General features: G+C 41.2%; 1 pseudogene; it reads right to left on the bottom strand.

Moving 5' to 3' along the window:
- Positions 1-20,504: 20,504 nt before the first annotated feature.
- LOC145350445 (U2 spliceosomal RNA) lies at positions 20,505-20,643 on the bottom strand (annotated as a pseudogene).
- Between the last annotated feature and the right edge of the window lie 660 nt (positions 20,644-21,303).

Here is a 21,303-nt window from a genome sequence, read left to right as displayed (position 1 = left end):
AGTTTTTTCCCCCTAAATCCAAGACTATATGACAGAAGAAAACCATCATTGATGTCAGTGGATTCAGCACTGATTTTCCCACCCAAAACCAGGATTATCCAGGGAAATCCCAGCAAAGGGACCAAGAATAATATATCCAAGTTTGCTGCCAATATAAAGCTATGTGGGAATGTAGACTGTGATGAGAATGCAATGAAGCTGCAAAGATTAAATGAATGAGTAACTAAGTGGCAAATGGAGTATAGTGTTTGAATTGTGAGGTTATTCACTTTGGTCGTAAGATTAGACAATCAGAATATTTTTAACTGTTGACGTTTAGTGAGACTTGGATTTACTCATATAAGGAACACAAAGTTAGCATCCAGGTATAGCAAGAAATTAGGAAGCTAATGACATTACAAGGGGATTAGAGTACAAAAATAAGGAAGTCTCTCCCCAGTTGTCCAGGACTTCAGTGAGACCACATCTCAAATATTATGAACAATTTTGTTCTCCATATCTAAGGAAGGATAAAATGCCTTGGAGAGGATAAAGTGATTGGTTCCTAGGATGACAAGGTAGTTATTATGAGAAGCTGAGTAAATTGTCTCAGCCCCCTGGAGTGCAGAAGAATGAGAAGTAATCTGATGGAAACATATGGGATTTTGAAATGGCTTGACAGGGTAGACATTGAGAGGTTGCTTTTCCAGGTTGGGGAATCTAAAATATTAGTCAAAGCATCACGATAAGGGATGGTTTAATCATCTAATGCCCTCTTGAATGCCTCGATTGAAGCTGCCTCCATCACACTTCCCAAACTTGGACTACTTGTGTGCGGAAGTTTTTTTTCACATCGTATTTTCTTCTTTTGTAAATCACTTTAGGTCTTTGTTCTCTTGTTCTTGATCTTTTTACAAACGGAATCAGTTTCTTCCTATCTACTCTGTCCAGCCCCCTTATGATTTTGCACGCCTTGATCAAATCTACTCTTGGCCTTCTTCCCTCCAAGGCAAACAATTCCAACCTCTCCAATCTATCCTCATAACTGAAGTTTCTCATCCCTGGAGCTATTCTTCTAAATTAGCTGTAGCCATTGCTGAATTACAGATTTTCCTGCCAACCTTTCATTCCAATCTATCCAGCCCAGCTCCATTCATGCCTCATTTAAGCTGACTCTCCCCAATTTCATTATTCTTCCTCTGGATTATCCATTGTCTTTTTCAACTATCACCTTAAACAATGCAATATAATGACCACTTAAATGTTTTCCCACTACACTTGGGTTGGGATTTTTCGACCACACTTGCCCCAAAACTGGAAAATCCCACCTGAGGTCAACGGGCTTTTTCATGGACCACCTCCCCATCCATTACAATTCCCGTGGCGAGCGAGACGGGAAAATTGCCTCCTTGATCTACCTTCCTCTCCTAATTTCCAAGAACCGAGTCCAACAGCGTATCTTTTTTGTTGGATTGGATACAGGTTGCTGTAGAAAATTTGCCTGAACAAAATCGAGGAACATTTGTCCCTCTCTGCCCTTTACACTATCACTGTGTCAATCTATATTTGCATTGTTAAAATCCCCCATTATACCCACTGGATAATGTTTGCATCTCTGTAATTTCCCTGCAGATTTGTTCCTGTACATCCTTCCCATAGTTGGCAATCTAGAGACTACGCTGAGCAATGTAATTGAATGCTTTTTGTTCCTTAGCTCAAGCCAAATTTATTTTGTCCTTGAATGCTCTGGGACATCCTCTTCCGCCAGACAGCAATGCTTTCCTTAACCAACACTGTCAACTGTCCTTTTCTTTCTTTTGTATCTTTTCTGAATACTTAATGCTGAGAAATATTTAAAACCTGGCCCTGCTCTTATTTGAGCCAGGTCTCTGTTATCGCTGCAACATCATAATCCCACATGGCAATCTCTGCGCATTCATATACATGCAGAGCAATTCTGATTTAGACTTCATTATTTTCTCCCTTACCCAGCTTCGCCTAATAACTTACTATCCTCTATTCTGGTGCTATCTGTCTCCTGGTATTTCTCTCTATCCCAATTCTGTTCAGGTGCATCAGTCCAGCTTGTACAGGTGCCATCTTCCTGAGGTCCAGTTCCAGTGCCCAAGAATTTAAACCCCTCCCTTTTGCACCATCTTTCCAGCTACGCATTCATGTGCTTCACCCTCCTATTTCTGTGCTCAGTTGCAACTGACATCAGGAATAACCTGAAGGTTATTATATTTCAGGTCCTGCTTCCTAATTTTCTACGTAGCTTCCTAAATTCTGATTGCTTGATTACGTCCGCTTTCTGACCTAAGTCACTAGTACCAATGTGGACCACATCTTCTGGCTGTTCACCATCCGGCTTGTGGTGTCCTACTCATTAAGATTTCTGTTATAAATTCTGAATGTCTTACAGCTGCTTGGTGACATAATTCACCCTGGCACCAGGGAGATAACATACCATCCTGGAGTCATGTCTCTGGCCACAGACATACCTATCTGTTTCCCTTACTAATGAATCCCCAATCAGTATTGTGCTTCGTTTCTTATTTTCTTCCCCCGTATAGCCAAGCTGCTTCTGGTACCAAAATCTTGGCTCTGACTATACTCCTCTGAGGAACATGAGCCTTCACCAGTTTTGAAAACAGAAAATTGATTTGTACCACCTGCATGTTTCTCTTGGACTGCCCAGTGGTCACCCATTCTCTCTGTTCCTCCAGGCTAAGCTGCAGTGTGACCTTCTCTTAGCTTAGGGATATGTCACAGTGACTTCAGCCATTGCTTGAGCTCTGAAACGTGGAGCTCATGTTTCTGTTGCTGGCAGCACTTCTTGCACACTGATAGTGTCAATGACTTCCCACATAGTACAGGACATGCATTCCACTTGACCAAGCTATCCTCCCATGACTTATCTTTACTTCTCTTACATTAACTTTATTTTACCTTGAATTACTTATATTACTTTATTATACTGACCTTGACTTTTCCTTAGTCTGATGTTTCTTACTGTAATCAATGTACAGCTACTTTAAAAAAAGATGTTTTTCCATTCACAGAAATTTAAAAACAGTTCCTACCAGCAGTTTCTTACCAACCAATAAACTTATGGTTTTCCTGTGATGTCGCTATTTATTTCAAACTCCGCGTAGGCTGATTGGTCTACTGATCCTCCAACTCTTAAATAAGTGAATGCAGCTGCTCTGCTCTGGAGCCACAGATTGGACTGTATTGGATTTGTCCGCTCTTTTGTGTGGTTGTTGTTGCCTCTAGGTCATCTTTTCATTCGTTCTTCCAGATGGTGGTTACTGACTCTGGTCCTCTTTTCATCCACTCTCCTTAGTGGTTGTTATTGTCTCTGGGTCTTCTTTTCATTCACTTAGAGATTTACAAATCTTTTGAGTTTTCTCACCCAGAGGGCTGTAGATATACCTTTGTTCAGTATATTCAGGGATAGATGATTTTGACATCTCAGGTAATCAAAGGATGTGGACAATGAGCAGGAGAGTAGAGTTGAGATCAGCTATGATTGTGTTGAATGGTGGAGAAGATGGCTCAGCAGGTTGTATCATTGGCTGCTGCTTCTAATTCTTATGTACCCTCCCCTTGGTCAATATCCTGGAAATCACCATTGACCAGAAACTTAACTGGACAAGGCACAAAGTGCTATGGTTACAAGAACTACAACATGTTGGAGTCTGCAGCGGGATTTTCCAGACATGCTCTCCCCCAAGAGGGGAAAACCCCATCTAAGATCAACAGGCCTTTGCTCGGTCTGTGTCCTGTTCGTTACAATTTCACTTACAAACTCTGCTCTAGGTATTCTGGAATTAACAGTTCATCTCCTGACTTCCCAAAGCTTTTCCACCATCTACAAGACACAATTCAGGAATGTGATGGAACACTCTCCACTTGCTGAAAGAGTACGCTCCAACAAAACTCAAAAAGGTTAATCTTAGTAAGGGCCAAGCAGCCCACTTGACTGGCTCGCTATTCACAACTTCCTTCGCCATCAACACATCAGAGTTCACTGCCTACAAGATGCATTATAGCATTTCCCAAACCTCTGAATTCTATCATCTACAAATAGTGCTATAGGGATATGGGAATACCAGTATAATGTTTGAGGTCTGATGAACTGGGATTGTTCTCCCTGGAGAGACGGAGAATGAGGGGCAACCTGATAGAAGTTTGTAAAATTATGAGTGGTATCGATAGGGTGAACATTTGGAAGCGTTTTCCCAGGGCAGAAATGACAATTACAAGGGGGCACAAGTTCAAGATAAAGGGGGAAAGGTTCAATGGAAATGTGCAGGGGAAATTTTTTTACACAGAGGGTGATGGGGCCTGGAATACACTGCCAAGTGAGGTGGTTGAGGCACTTACGTTGGCCACATTTAAGATTAATCTTGACAGGCATATGAACAAATGGGGAGTACAGGGATATAAGTGGTTGGTTTAGGTAGATAAACATGATCAGCGCGGGCGTGGAGGGCCGAAGGACCTGTTCCTGCGCTGTACTGTTCTTTGATATTGAGACTAATAATAGCCCACAAGATCAATGGTAGTAAACTAACTGAAACAGTTTATTAACACGTCTTTATCCTTGCACAGTCAGCACAAGACTAGCTGGCCAAGTTCTACCCGGGGTGGAGCTTGAGTCCTGGGTCACCTGACCCATTCTCTTAACTATCCATGCTCCAACATATGTAACGACCTACACCTGAAAGTTTCACTCCAAGCCCTCAATGGGCTGAATGACCTCCTTCTGTTCTGCAGGGATCTATGATTCTAAGTCGCACACCATCCTGACGGTGTTATTCCATTTTGATCTCTGGGGGGAAAAGTCCACGAACTGCCTCTCCCCCAGCACTGGGAGTAACTTCACTGCAAGACTACAGCGTTTGAAGAAGGTATCTTATCATAAGTAATAAACACCAGCCTTAACAGGGACACCCACATTCCACGAATGTTAAAGTAAAACTGGAACAATTAACACATAATTTGTCTTTAAAACAGATGGAATACAGAAAACAGTTTAGCGAGTTTGGAGACTAGTTAAAGTCTTACTGCAAGCAAATGGTAAAATTAGGAAACTCAGGTTAACTTTCCAATGTTATATTCTAAAACTACTATAGTAAAACGTGTCTTCATAGTGCACAAAAAATAAAACTACAGTCATGTAAGTCCCAATGGCCATCATGTGGCAGTACGGTAAATAAAATTAAATAAATGGTTTAATTACCATGTAGTTAATGAACAGAACCAATGTTATACAACACTTCATTGTGTATAAAATCCTGGCTCTCTACTGTGTGGTACAGTAAAGTAAACTCGAAGAGCTCAGTGGCATGTAGGATGTGCCAAAGATTTTCTACAAGGAAACAGTAAAGTCGTGTTGAACGTGCAAAGTAAGATACTTATTATGGGGTGTTTATTTACTTAAAAGTACTGCTGAATTTCTCCTTTACTGATCAATCATAAAAAAATCACCTGGTTCAAAAATGTGAATTTTGCATTAATGCATTCATACTCATTTTTCTATTGTATGCTCAGAACACCCTGTAAGCTAATGACATTCTGGTCCTCATATTCAATGATGACCAGATACAAGGTAGAACAGAATATTTTATGAAGTACAGGATTGTGCTACAGGCTCACTTCCTCTAGTACATTTCTTCAGTATTATTTGTGAAGTCACAGGATCTACTGCTTACAAGACAGATCCACATTTTTTTTAATTTAAAATTTGTGCTAATTAATAAAAATAACCAATGTCCACTGATATCCTTTGACACTCAGCTTGAAAGCCATCTCATTCGTTTTCTGAATTAACAAATATATATATATATTTATTTCATTTGATTATCAAAATTTTTAACACGTCAGTTTACTTGTGTTGTAATGATTTTGTGGCAGCTTTTTTATGTTCAACTGAATAGTATTATTACTTCAGTGAGCAAAGATGATACCAAAGGGAACAAAAGATGCAACAGTTAAGTATATGAGAAGATCCAGGAATTATAGAATGTAGGTACCTCAGAAAATCCAGCCAGTTAAATCATATACATTCTAAGTGTAAAATATGCAATGTTAAATATGTTCAAAGTAAATAATTGCCCAAATCCTGACTTAAATCAATTGTGCACTGCACATGTGTGTAAGGACAATACAGAAATCCTGGCGCATGGACATGCACACTGGAAACATGCCAAGTTTAAACATCTGATTCAGCTTTCTAAAAATGCTAGTAATGAAGCGCTGTGCTGCAATCTCTATTAACCTCTGTCACTTGTGCTGATGATAGGTGAGTATTTACAATTATTTATTTGCACACTATTTATTAGTCTAGCTGCAGCGAGTAGAGGCAGCAGACATTCTCTGGGTGGGTTAATGTTTTTGTAAATGTTTGAAAAAAATGTTTTATATATAATGCACAAAAAGTGAAAGATTTAAAAAATTACAGCTTTGTTATGACAACTAATTCCAGTAAAAAAGTACATTCACGTATAACAAGGTAAATGTTAGTATCTGGAATAAGTTTTGGCTGAAGTCCATTTGAATTTTTGCTATATATTTTAAGCACTGCGTATCCCAAAATTAAGAGCCTCCCTGATGCAACGTTGACCCTGAGGAGACTACATTTACATTGGGTAGTGTACTCAGTCCTTGCAGGTAGAAGTCACTTCACCAAAATCGCTTTATTTACAAATCTGACAACAGCATACAGTGTGCTTTCAGTTACTAGTATACATCAGGAGTCCCAGAGGAACTGACACTCCTGGTTAAGTGCAAAGCAAGAGCTCCCTGATTGGCCCATCAATTTGGCCCTTAATTAGGGAGTTCGTATTCTAACAGGTCAAGCTCAATTGCCTGATTAAAGTCATTACAGGTAGCATGCAACTTGGTGAGTTCAAATGTTTTAGGAAAGTGTATCCTGAAGATGACATATGCAAGTCTCTTATAAACTAATGTGAACTATCTCTCTGATAGGTATTGCAGAATTCAGTGTAGATTGAATATCTGGAGTCACGTTCCACCACAGCTGGTGCATCACTCTTTTAACTTGGTTTCTTAACTGAAGTTCTTTTTGAGGCTTCGATGTAGGCACAGAAGGGTAAGATTACATGAAAAATGCACAGTTTTTATGTCCTTCCCCCCCACTTTCTGCCATTCCCTTCCCCACTCCCCTGTCCTCCTTCCCTTTTGCTCCCTCGCTCCCCCCTTCCTCCTTCCCCCCGCCTCCTTGTTTAGAGGCAACAAAATTGTTATGTTAATATATAAAAATACTTTGTTGAATGTGTCAAGAGAAAAAATATATTTTGTAAGAAATTTGAAAAGACGAGGCAATACAGTGGCTAAAGTAAAATGTTTAATTAAATGTGAACATGGTATCAAACTTTTATGTTTATAATTTTTTTTGTTAATAAATGTTTTCCATTAAACTTTACAAAGTTCTACTAATGTGTTTTTGGAACATCAAAAACAGTTAAATAGGGAATTATAAATGAAGCAAGACAGAAGAATACTAATGATAAATTTTTAAACTCAGTCAGCTGCGCAAAAAATTTTAATTTTTGATGGCTCATTTAGAATGTTTGTTAATTAATTATTTACTTATCTTTATTGCCAGACAGTGAAAGCACATAGGCACAGTATTAAAAACATGAACAGCAATAACAACATCAGACAATACACATATAGAAATCATATTACGTTTCTAACATGTCTATCTAGTGGATCAACAGTTCAATATCTTGGCCTAGATTTGCACTCCCTAGGGAGCTTTCCCAGTTTGGCTCACTCACTTTGGGGAAAACTGGCCAACAGCTTGATGTGGGATGGTGTCAGGTCTGTTGACCCTGGAAATAGTAAGTGAGGATCACTTCTTGGGTTTGGTATAAATTGCCAACCTGTAGGGTTTCTATTGTGATCCAGGAGGTTGATTAAGAGCTGCTATTTTTGGCAGGAGACATCTATCGGTTGTCAGGTGAGCACTAACTATAATAGTTGTCCAACTGATTTCTGATAGTGGAAGAAATGGCCCATCTTGGACCTTCCATAGAAAACTGTAGAGGCTACTGTTGCTGCCTAATCTCCTTGTGATTTCACAAGACACTTACATAGAAACATAGAAGAAAGAAGAAGGAGGAGTCTATTTGGCCCTGCTCCGCCATTCATTACAATCATGGCTGATTATCCAACTCAATAGTCTAATCCTGCTTTTTCCCATAACCTTTGATCCCATTCGCCCCAAGTGCTACGTCCAGCCGCCTCTTGAATAAATTCAATGTTTTGGCATCAAGTACTTCCTGTGGTAATGAATTCCACAGACTTACCACTCTTTCGGTGAAGAAATTTTTCCTCACCTCCATCCTAAATGGTCTACCCTGTCCTGTCCTGTTAGAATTTTATAAGTTTCTTTTGAGATTCCCCCCCTCATTTGTCTGAACTCCAGCAGAAACAATCCTAACCTAATCAATCTCTCTTCATACATCAGTCCTGCCATCCCTGGAATCAGTGTGGTAAACCTTCGCTGTACTCACTAGTGAGCAAGAACATCCTTCCTCAGTAAAAGACCAACACTGCACACAACATCCAAGGTCCTGTATGTTTGCAACTATACATCCCTGCTCCTGTACTCGAAAACTTTCGCAATGAAGGTCAACATGCCATTTGCCTTCTTTACCACCTGCTGCACCTGCATACTTACCTTCAGTGACTGGTGCATAAGAACACCCAGGTCCTGCTGTACACTCCCCTCTTCAGTATTTACAGCCATTCAGGTAGTACTCTGCCTTCTTGTTTTTGATTCCAAAGTGAATGATCTCACATTTATTCAAAAAATACTGCATCTGCCATTGATTGGCCCATTCACCCAACCTGTCCAGACCATTCTGAAGGATCTTTGCACCTTCATCACAGTTCACTCTCTCACCCAACTTGATATCATCTGCAAACTTTGGGATGTTACATTTTGATCCATCATCCAAATTATTAATATATATTGTGAATAGCTAGGGTCCCAGCGCTGACCATTAGTTACTACCTGCCAATTTGAAAAGCACCGATTAATTCCTATTCTTTGTTTCCTCTCTGCTAACCAGTTTTCTATTCATCTCAATACACTTCCCCCAATCCCATGGGCTTTAATCTTGTACGATAATCTCGTATCGGACTTTGCCAAATACTTTCTGAAAATCCAAATATACCACATCAACTGGTTCCCCCTTGTCAACTCTACTAGTTACACCTTCAAAGAATTCCAACAGATTTGTCAAGCATGATTTCCCCTTCATAAATCCATGCTGACTCTGTCTGATCCTGCTTTCCAAATGCTCTGTTATAAAGTCCTTTTTGATAATGGATTCGAGAATTTTCCCCACTACCAATGTTAAGCTTACCGGTCTATAATTATGTTTTCTCTCTATCTCCCTTTTTGAATTTTGGAGTGACATTAGCTACCCTTGAATCTGCAGGAACTATTCCAGAGGCTATAGAATCCTGGAAGATGACCACCAATGCATCCATTATTTCTGGAGCCACTTCCTTAAGTACTCTGGGATGTAGATTATCAGGTCCTAGGGATTTATCCACCTACAATCCCATCAATTTTCCCAGTACTATTTCTCTACTAATATTGATCTCCCTCAGTTCTTCCCTCTGATGAAATCTTGCATTTCTCAACATTTCTGGCATTTGATTTGTGTTCTCTTTTGTGAAGACAGAACCAAAGTATGTATTCAGTCACTCGGCCATCTCTTTGTCCCCTATTATACATTCCCCAGTTTCTGTCTGTAGGGACCTACATTTGTCTTCACCAACCTCTTTCTCTTCACATATCTATAGAAACTCTTAGGGCCCAATTTTACCATCAAGTTGTGCCCATTTTTGGATGTGAAAACTTGGCTGCCTCTGCACTCGTTCTCCCTTTACCAATGGTTGCAGTCAATTTAAATGTATTTGCATGCATTTAAATTGACTTAATGGGCTGCACTCCCAAAGCTACTGGCACTTCCCTCTTTACCAACGCGTTTGCCTGTCTAGGTTCGGTGTGAAACAGACACGGTCCACAAAGTTCCGATTCGGGCACTCCAGCTTCTGAGGACGTTAAGTCCAGAGCTTCTGGTGGCTTTCTGACTCAGACTGGTGGTGGGGGGAGGGAAGTGGGAGGTGGGTCAGATGACTCTCTGGTGGGAAAGAGGGAGGTAGGTCAGATGGGAGGATGGGGTGGTGTCTGCTGCCACTCTGCGTGTGATTGGTGGGGGGGGGGAAGGGTATGTCTGCTGCCATTCTGCACATTATCAGTGGGGGAAGGGGGTGGCAGGGGGTTACGATCAATCTGGGTAGCAGGGGGATGGGGGGGAATAAGTGGGTCAGTTATGCTGTGGGGGTGGGGCAATGTCTATGATGGCTGGGGGAAGCATTATCTAGCCCGGGAGCAAAGTGGCAGAGGAGCATCTTTCTTTTCTTTATTTCACTGCGCACGCGCATTTTAAATCTCCAATCAGAGCTGCAGGATTTCGGATGCGTTAAGCCCCGCCCACAGGCTTCTGCTGTGGGATTCAGAATCACTGCTATTTTTTCAGGCAGAATATGGGGACGCCTGAGAACGGGTCTAAAATTTGGACCTGAAATACGCCCAGCACTTAGAATTAAAATGATCAAACAGGGCCCTTAGTGTCAGTCTTTATGTTCCCTGCAAGCTTACTTTCGTACTGTATTTTCTCCTTCTTAATCAATACCTTGGTCCTTTTTTGCTGAATTCCAAGCTGCTCCTAATCCTCAGATCTATTATTTTTCTTGGTCAATCTGTCTGCTTCTTCCTTAGATTGGATACTCTCTCTAATTTCCTTGTAAGCCAGGGAATGACCCTCATACTCATTTTGCTTTTGTGCCAGACAGGAATAAACAGTTGCTGCAGTTCCCCCCATGCATTCCTTGAATGTTTGCCATTGCCTAGCCACAGTCATTCCTTTAAGTAACTCCCCTCAATCTATCAAGGCTAACTCACACTTCATATCCTCATAGTTCCCTTTATTAAGATTCAACACCCTAGCCTCCAAATCAACTACTTCACTCACCATCTTGATAAAAAATTCTATCCCCAAAAGCTCTCGTATTTACCCGTCCACTCGCCATAGCCGTTAATTCTCTTACTGTTCAAAAATCTATCTATCCTTGCCTTAAAAACATTCAATGAGGTAAGCCTCAACTGTTTCATTGGGCAGGGGATTCAACAGATTCACAACCTTTTGGGTGAAGAAGTTCCTCGTCAGCTCAGTCCTAAATCTGCTCCCCCTTATTTTGAGGCCATGCCCCTAGTTCTAGTTTCACCTGCCAGTGGAAAACAACTTCCCTGCTTCTATCTACTCTATTTCCTGTTTCTATAAGATCTCCCCTCATTCTTCTGAATTCTAATAAGTACAGCCCTGCCTACTCAGTTTCTCCTCATAAGCCAACCCTCCCAATTCCGGAATCAACCTTGTGAATCTCCTCTGCACCCATCCAGTGCCAATATTTCTTTCCTCAAGTAAGGAAACCAAAACTGTACACAATACTCTAGGTGTGGCCTCATCAGCACCTTATAAGGCTGCAACATAACCTCGCTGTTTTTAAGCCCCATCCCTCCAGCAATGAAGGACAAAATTCTATTTGCCTTCTTAATTACCTGGTGCACCTGCAAACCGACTTGTTGTGATTCATGCACAAGGAAACCCAGGTCCCTCTACACACCAGCATGCTGCAATTTTCTACCACTTAAATAATAGTCCATTTTGCCGTTATTCCTACCAAAATGGATGACCTCACACTTACCATCATTGAGCTCCATCTGCCAGACCCTGCCCTTTCACTTAGACTATATATCATCATGTAAGGAAAAGATGCCAGGCCACTCTGCATTCATGCAGTCTATTTTCCCCATCCTGTCTCTAAAGTCAGGCCCTGCTGAGCTAGAGAACATGGTTCTGCCACGGAGGTAGACATACATTACATATGGCACCAATTGAAGCTGGAAATCTAATGTTTTCATTTTTAAAGAATTTTCATGCCAGAATGTCACAAAAGAAGCCAACTGGTGTAGTAGCAAATGAGGCAGTGCCCCACATCAATGACCAGAATCTCCTTGTTAATTAGGTCAAAGATGCTGAAAAATAATTCAATGAGTGGCTGGTTCTACCAGTTACCAAGTGGGCATGGCAGGAACTAACATCCTGAGACCAGCAGGGGACAATGTCAGGTGTTGGAAGAGGTTCCACAATCTGCTATGCTCCAGCAAAGCAGAAGCAGACAGTGATCACTGTCATAATTGACAGCTGAATGCTGTACATACAATGGGAGACTTGGCACATATCTCTCCTAAAGCATGGACACTTGTACCTCCAAGCCCATCCTGTAGCTGTTATGGATTGAAAAGTGAATGTCCATTGTGATGTATGCTTGGGTCACTGTAGAAAGAAATCGCACAACACCAGTTTAAAGTCCAAACAGGTTTATTTGTAGCAAAAGCCACAAGCTTTCGGGACAGCCTGTCCCTTCGTCAGGTAGTTAGGAGTTCTGATCATAAAAAGGACACAAACTCAATTTACATGCATAACGATTGGAATTTGAGTCTTTACACCTAATCAATTCTTAAAGGTGCAGACAATGTGAGTGGAGAGAGCTTTAATCACAGGTTAAAGAGATATGTATTGTTTCCAGACAGGAAAGTTAGTGAGATTTTGCAAGTCCAGGCAAGTTGTGGGGGTTACAGATACTGTGACATGAACCCAAGATCCCACTTGAGGCTGTTCTCATGTGTGTGGACCTTGGCTATCAGTCTGCTCAGCGACTCTGCGCTGCCATGTGTCGTGAAGGCTGCCTTGAAGAACACTTACCCAAAGATTAGAGGCCGAATGCCCATGACCGCTGAAGTGCTCCCCAACAGGAAGAGAACAGTCTTGGGTCACTGTAGGCAGGTTCTGCCGGCCACTCAGGAAAATGATTTGCCAGTGGCTTTAACCACCTCAACCAGACTCTAGAGATCCTGCTACTTTTCCAATTGGTTTCCTCTGTGACATTCTGGCAAAACAACTTTAAAAAATGAGCATGTAAGGATTCCTGCTATATTTGGTGTCACAAATAACATGTGTCTGCTTACATTAACAATGCTATATTTAGGAGGTGTAGAGGGGGGAAATGGACCATATGAATGCAGGATCGCCTGTTATCTGTTTCTGTCATGCACAGATTGATATGTTGTGCTCCCAAACACAAATGACCCTGCTGTCCTCCTCCCTCTGAATCACACTGCCCTGACAGTATGCAACTGTGACAGTCTTGGACAAGGCTGAATTACATGGCCAGATCCTGAAATGGGTAAAAAGAGGGTAGTTGGAAGGATAACAGTTCTACATGTAGGGCTAGCAGTCATCCTTTAAGGCAATATGCTAATCCAAGTCAATGGAGAGTTTTGTGAGATGCTGATGTGCTAACATGCTGCCATTTCCATGACTACGATTTGTGAAGCCTTTCTAGAGTGTATTCCTTCATTGCAAGGTAAATAGACAGCAATATTCTTTACAATTTTCTAAGGAAGGTCCATGATGAGTCATCTCTTCCAGTGTCAGCAATAAGTTGAACACAGTTAGTGTTCACCTGACCAAGGGTAGATTTACAATCAAACACACTGTGCCCTGTAAGTCCCGGACCTGAGTGGTGTCCTTGACCTTGGTGTTTAACCTCCTCTACTCCTTCCCTTACCACTCCAATCTCCCTCCTTCACCCCACCCCTGAACATCCCCTCCCCACCATAATGCCCCCAAACGTACCCCATCCCACAAACTCATCCCCCTTACACCATCACCCCTCCCTCACCCCTCCAACCTCCCCCTATCCCTAACCTGCTCCATCACCTCCCCTTTCTCCCCCACCTGTCTCCTTTCCCATTCCCCCTCACCATCCCTACCGCCTTTCTTCACCTCCCCATCTCCACCCTCCTTTTTTCTGCCCCCCCCACTTCCTATTGCTGCCTCTTTCATCCTATTCCCCTCCTTCACTCCCCTCCATATCCCAGTAGGAAAATGCTGATTGTGGGAGTGAGTTTGTGTGTGTCTGTGTGGTAGACCTGTTTGTAACCAGGCTCCTTCAGGAGTGAGCTGATCCTGACTGCAGCCTTCACGCAAGGAGGTCCCACCTGGCATTGTGATGGAGTTGGCTAGTGTCAAAGGAGCAGCTGCCATCTCAGTACTGTACGGTGCAGGAGTATACCACCGGCTCACCAGGAGAGGGAAGCAGATTCTGCAGGTAAATCCTTCACCCTAGTACTGAAGTGAGGCCAAGTCAGTCCACTCTAAGTTTGCATTCTCTCAGAATGAACAATGCATTCTGCATTTTGATTAATGTCCTTTCTTCCTTTGTGTTATCGCAAGCAGGAGTGAATCAAAGCAATGACCTCTATTACAAAATCTCCACATCAGGGCTGTGACCTTTTTAGGCTTCCTAGCCTACTAAATATTTAAAAGGATAAAGTCAAATTCTCTAACAATATAGTGGTTTCTCTAGATTCCAGAAGTTTTATCAATCACTTTATCATTCGACTTGAAACATAACCACAATACTTAAAATTATCTGGGTAAATTACGAAACATGATAATTGGTCAGAAATTAGAGTGTATTACCTTATTCAATAGATAGTATCACAAGGAAAAGATAGTTGAGAGTGTAAGCAAGAATTTATTTTCTTATTCAACATGTTGGGAAGCAATGGATTTAATCTGCAGCAGCCAGCTGAGATAATATCCAATCTCCATATGGGAACCACAGCATTTCACAGCACAGATGGAAACTATTTGGCCCAGCACTGTCACCACACAACTCTCAGAAAGAACTATTCATGTCATTCCATTTCCCATAATTTTCTTCTTCTTTAATTTCAGACATGAAATGTATTGTAGAGTCTATTCTTCCCACTCTATCTGGTGGGAACATTCCATGTCCTAACAATCCTTCAATTCATATCAGTAGTCATTGTATCATCGTAGTTGATTTGGTTGAGAAAATTATTGCACAGAACCTGGTACCTGCTGTAAGAATTTATTCAGTTTTCAGGTATGATGAAATGTTTCAAAAATGGAGATGTGTGTTGATTGATGCAAAAATATTATTGAGAAGAAAAATAAAATTATTTACATAAAGTCAGAAAGTGGCCTGAAAAATAAATATTTCACAAAGTACAAAACACTGGCAAAATTGTATGTATAGGGATTGGATATAGCTGAAGTTAACTAAAGCCATTGAAGCTAAATTGAATGCTAAAAAAGCATTGAAAAAAAAACAACTGATCAGGTGGCATTCCCATGGTAAAGCTTTATAAGTTAGTGGCCAGAAAAGCCACATAGGTCCTTTGAAAGATTTAGCATGGTGGTTAGGATTGAGAAGGAGGGTATGGCACGGTGGCATAGTGATTAGACTGCTGCCTCATAGCACTAGGCACTCAGGTTCAATTCCAGCATTGAATAAGTGCCTGTGCAGAGTTTGCACATTCTCCCCATGTCTACATGTGTTTCCTCTGGGTGCTCCAGTTTCCTCCCACAGTCCAAAGACATGTGGGTTAAGTTGATTGGCCATACTCAATTGCCCCTTACTGTCAGGGAAATTAGCAGGGTAAATGTGTGGGTTATGGGTATAGGGCCTTGTGGAATTGTTGTTAGTGCAGGCTTGATGGACTGAATGGCCATTTTTTGCACTGTAGGGATTCTGTGATAAGTTTGGTATTCATTTTCACTGTTGAAGATGATACAACAGTAGGTATAAATGCTTTAGCTATTGACTCCTTGAATGTAAATAGAACATAGAAAAACTACAGCACAAACAGGCCCTTTGGCCCACAAGTTGTGCCTATCATATCCCTACCTACTAGGCTTACCTATAATCCTCAATCCTATTAAGTCCCATGTACTCATCCAGAAGTCTCTAAAAAGACCCTATCGAATTTGCGTCCACCACCACTGATGGCAGCTGATTCCACTCACCCACCACCCTCTGAGTGAAAAACTTACCCCTGACATCTCCTCTGTACCTACTCCCCTGCACCTTAAACCTGTGTTCTCTCGTAGCAACTACTTCAGTCCTGGGAAAAAGCCTCTGAGAATCCACCCTATCTATACCTCTCAACATCTTATACACCTCTATCAGGTCATCCCTCATCCTTCGTCTCTCCAGAGAGAAAAGACCAAGCTCCCTCAACCTATCTTCGTAAGGCATGCCACCCAATCCAGGCAACATCCTTGTAAATCTCCTCCGCACCCTTTCAATAGCTTCCACATCCCTCCTGTAATGAGGCGACCAGAACTGAGCACAGTACTCCAAGTGGAGTCTGACTAGGGTCTTATAAAGCTGCAGCATTATCTCCCGACTCCTAAACTCAATCCCTTGATTGATGAAGGCCAGAATACATAAATAGTTTTAGCTCAGTTTGAGGCACTGAAGAATGATCAGATTGCTGGACTGATAACATTTGACCTTGAATGCTGTGGAAAATCAGAGAGGCTTGAAAATGAAGATGAGTACAGGGCATTCTACATCTGATTCCTAATAAATGTCTCCCCTATGAAAAGAATTTCTTACATCAATTTTCTGGATCACAACAGGAACTCTCTACTGTTTGCTTTGCCCTTCCTTGGTAAATACTTGCAACCCTATGTGCCAATTTGCAGTCACTGTCCTCCATTTTTTTAACTGCATCTCCCTTCACTCCGCCTTCAGTACCAAAGTATTCAATCATTTTGGTTTGACATAGGAATAAAATCACTAAATACCTAGCTATGTCCACTTTCAAAAATACCCTCAAAACCAGTCTCACTGAGTATGTCCTCAGTCATCACCTGTTAACTCCTTTCCCAACTTCTGCTTGATGTTCAATGCCTCATGAGAGGTGGATTACCCTTCATTAATAACTTGGTTTCAGCCTGATTAAATTGATAATGCAATTGAACATGTATGTAATGACAGCATTATTTTAAAATTTAATTCCAAAATTATCTCTACATTTTGTTACAAAGTTGAGGTTTTATAAGATGGTTAGCGTGAAATTGAATTGGAGCCCGCTTGGCAACAGGCCAGGTATCATGTCAACAAGACATGAAAAGAAATCAAAGCTGTGTACATCAAAACTTCATTCTTATTTTGCTATTTTATAATGGACTTTAGCTGAACTAAAATATGATTGTTATAGGTCACATGACTTACATGGGTTGGCCAATTATTCTGGAAGCTTCCAACAGAGATTGCAAGAACAAAAGAGTTGCACTCTTATCCTTGTGGAATCTTGCACACCATTATAAGACCATATTATAATCACAAAACTAGAAGACTAACAGACATATTGGCTCCCCCAGCAGGAGCAAGAATAGAGACATTGAAACTTGTTGTACCTGAAGAGGAGTTAAGAGCCACCATGTCACTCCTAAGGGAAACAATGGATTCTGGCCAGAGGCACAGTACTGCTTGTGAGGATGCACTTAATTCATTATGGACCACATCACATGACCCATGCTTCTAGATCCTTGGGCAGTTTGAATATTGCATTTCTATCCTCACAGATCAGTCTGCTGATTATTTGAACCTGAAAATAACAACAGCAGGGCGCCCAGCTGACCAAGCCATCATCTCCTAACTTCTCAAAGTCTGTTTTATTTTAAAAGCAGCTGACCATTGCCTGATAAATGGTTGAGAAACAAAAACCACATCATACTGTATTTTCATTTGCTTTCAAGGACACACCTGCTGCTGTCTCCAACCAGGAACTCATCTGAACTGAACTGTCATGAAGGAAACAACATCTGGACTTCAGCTTTCACACCCTGGAAATCACATGAACTAATATTCATTTTGTGGTTTTTTTTAAACTGTTGTTATTGATTGTTGTAAAAACTCTCTCTTTTCTAACCTTCTCATTATGTGTGCATATGCGTGAGATTGCAAATATCCCCCCATCCCCTCCCCTCTCTCCAATGTAATATTAAATGATGGTTGCAATGGGGACAGGGGGCCCAGATCAAGACTTAATGAAACCCAAGTGCCATATTTCACACCTGAATGCAATGGGAAAGGCAGCTATTCTTGGTTTGTGCAGTCTTACAGACGCCCAGGCAGTCTAATTCAATAACACGAGAGAGAGAGAGAAAAACAAGAGACAAGAACAGCAGCTGCTACAGAGGGAAAAATGGCTGCTTTACTTTATTAGCTGTCAGACAGAATGTGGGTAGGAAAATGTTCTCTGGTCAAAGAGATAAAATTTGTGGAAAATTAAAAACATTGGAAGATTTGGTTTGGCATGGATGGGGGAAGGGATCATCAGTGTGAGATGAGATGCTCGGGGTTGATTCGGGATTTTTAGGAAAAATGAGAGAAAGGAACTTTGACGGTTATGGGAGATAAAAATCTGCAAAGCTGGAAGCTGAGAGAAACTTTGAACTGTTTCCAGCAAAGACTGCCATTCTCTGTGCAGTATAAATGTGGCATGGGGTTTTTGAATATGTTCAACCCTATAAGGGAATGTCTTTTCTATAATTTAGAGAAATGATTGCTACTAAGTAATATTTAGTTGGGTCTGTATTCTACACTAAAAGACTTAAACTTGAAATCTTGTGTGGTGCCTTTAAGTTGGTGACTCGAAATATAAATCTTTTTTAAATGTTATCAGCCTGTACAGGACTGTAACAACTTTAACTAAATATTGTACATCAATCATGTTAGTAAAAGATAAAAAGTACACCAAAATACATTACACCAAATTAATCCAGCTGCTCTCTGAAAACTGATATTGTAAACACTGATAGATAATTGAACAGCCTTCAAATACAACAATATAGCAACCTAATTATTTATCAGGCACACAGAGTACTACCGTACTACAACTAATAAGATCTACTTTTGAGTGCAAAAAAAGGGCAGTAAAGGCCATCCAATGCATCGGGAATAGCAACTTTCATCTGCATCATGGCAAGATGAAATGACAAGACTTTGGAAAGCAACATTACTTAGGAAAGCAACATTACTCAGTTCTAGTAATGAGCTGATCTGGCAGAACCAGGCAAGAAAATATATCATAATAATTTTATGACATCCAGCAGTCAATGAAAAACCCAACCTACACCCCAAGAAAATTTTGGAAATATTCAGCAGGTCAGGCAGCATGTGTGCAGAGAGATATAAAATGGGCACAATATTCCCCCAAAAGTTCTAAAGCTCGCTGGTGAGCCTGCCTACAGAATATGTCCTGCCGCTCCCACCCCCCCCCCACCCCCAATTATTGGCAGTAGTATAACTCCCCCTACCCTGTGGCAAAACAGGTTGCAGCATTGAGGCCCTCTCAGTGGGTCCCCCATCACCCTCCGCAGCTTATCTTGCACAAGCCCCTCTGTGCCTGTTTCTCCCCCTCCCCACCGATTGCTCCATGTCAAAGTCCACCCCCACTGCCGATCATTCCCTGACCTCTAGCTGACAAGGGGTTGGGGGAGGGAACATCCAGGAGGCCGAAAATGGGCGTGTCCTGACATGTTAACATCATGCAAAGAACTACATTAATATTTAAATCTCTTCATGCCAGTTTGGGCATGAGACTAGTTTGCGCCCAGTGCAACCTTCCCAGTCCAAAGACTGTGCCCAATGTTTCAGGTTAATGAAGAAACTTAACTTTGGAGATGTTGTAACAAACAAAACTTGTTAGTTTTATATCCAACTGACTATGAAACTGCATGCCTTCTTTCCATGACCTTGTCCATGCCTAGATGACCCTGGAGAAGGAGGCAATGTCAGCTTGTAGTCTTCTGTGACTGCTGGGTATCACATGGATATGAATACATTGTAGACATAGGCAGGAACATTCTTATTTCATTTGATAAGTAGTTTTCTATTAGTTGCATTCTTTTAAAGAGGAACTTTTGTTAGTGTATTTTTATCTGGTTTATCTGGGCACCTTATTGGTCCAAACAAAACAGACAACATTGGAAGCACATAAAGCTGGTGTATGAACCTCCAGCAAACAAAAGCAAGTTCCGATGCAAAAAACTTTGCCTGCTTACCATATCTCCCACTCTAAGAATTGAAAGTATCTTTATAACTATTTCTGACCATTAATAACCACAAAGCCATTAGAAAGCTGGTCAGGAGCAAGCAATGTATGTACTTACATCACTTGTACAGATTAACCATGCTCAACTTCATAAATGTGACCAAGCAGTGAATATGTTGGTCTATATCAGAAGGAATAAGTAAATAACATTGCATCCTCTAACACAACACAAACATGTCATTATTAATAAATATGTAAACAGCAGCAATGCATGACACCTCTGTAGAGAGGAATATTATTTTTTAAAAAAAGTCCAATTCAATCAAATCAAATCCAATTCAGAGTCTCAACAAGTGAGACATTCCCGATCCAAGCTGACAAGACAGGGTTCTCACCTCCTGTCCTGGGCTTGATCTACATGGTCCAAGCTGACTGGAATAGGTATAGCTCCTCCTCCAAGGCTTGATTTCATTTGCATCTTAGCCAAAAGGCTGAGATGCTGCTTTTAAAAATTGCTTCAAATGAAGCTAAAATGTAACCTAATGACTTCAACCAAGTACATGTCGATACTACGCTTGATCTTAGCCAAAAGGCCGAGAAACGTTATTTTTATTCTTTATTCCAATTCAATCAAATCAAATCCAATTCAGAGTCCCAACAAGTTGGGACATTCCTGATCCAAGCTGACAAGACAGGGCTCGCACCTCCTGTGTTGGGCTTGATCTACATTATCCAAGCTGATTGGAATAGGTGTAGCTCCTCCTCCAAGGCTTGATCTGATTTGCATCTTAGCCAAAAGGCCGAGATGCCGCTTTAAAAAAATTGCTTCAAATGAAGCTAAATGTAACCTAATGACTTCAACCAAGCTCAGCATGTTGATACTACACTTGATCTTATCCAAAAGGCCGAGAAGCAATATGTTAGATGTATGAACTTCTATCAGAATGTAATAACATTACATCATCTCTGTCTTTTTGCTTAATGGCTTTCCTTCCCTTTTTCACTTGTCATCACAGGGTTAGTGAATGGACACTGACCTGAAACATTGGCTGGAACTTTCCAGACCTCCACATGGCAGGATTTTCCAGTCCCACTGATGTCAACAGAGGTTTCAACAATCGCCGTTTGTGCCAAACTGGCGTGAAGAAATTTAAATATTTAGTTCTTTGCATTACATTAAAATGTCAGGACACGCCCACTTTCGGCCTCCCTGATATCCCCCCCCCCAATCCCCTTGTCAGCTAAAGGTCAGGGAAAGATCGGCA

Source organism: Carcharhinus amblyrhynchos, chromosome 11 (assembly GCF_965287045.1).
Source record: "Carcharhinus amblyrhynchos chromosome 11, sCarAmb.v2.hapA, whole genome shotgun sequence".
Taxonomy (NCBI): domain Eukaryota; kingdom Metazoa; phylum Chordata; class Chondrichthyes; order Carcharhiniformes; family Carcharhinidae; genus Carcharhinus; species Carcharhinus amblyrhynchos.
The sequence above is the reverse complement of the archived record's forward strand: the minus strand, read 5'-3'. Positions and strand labels throughout refer to the sequence as shown.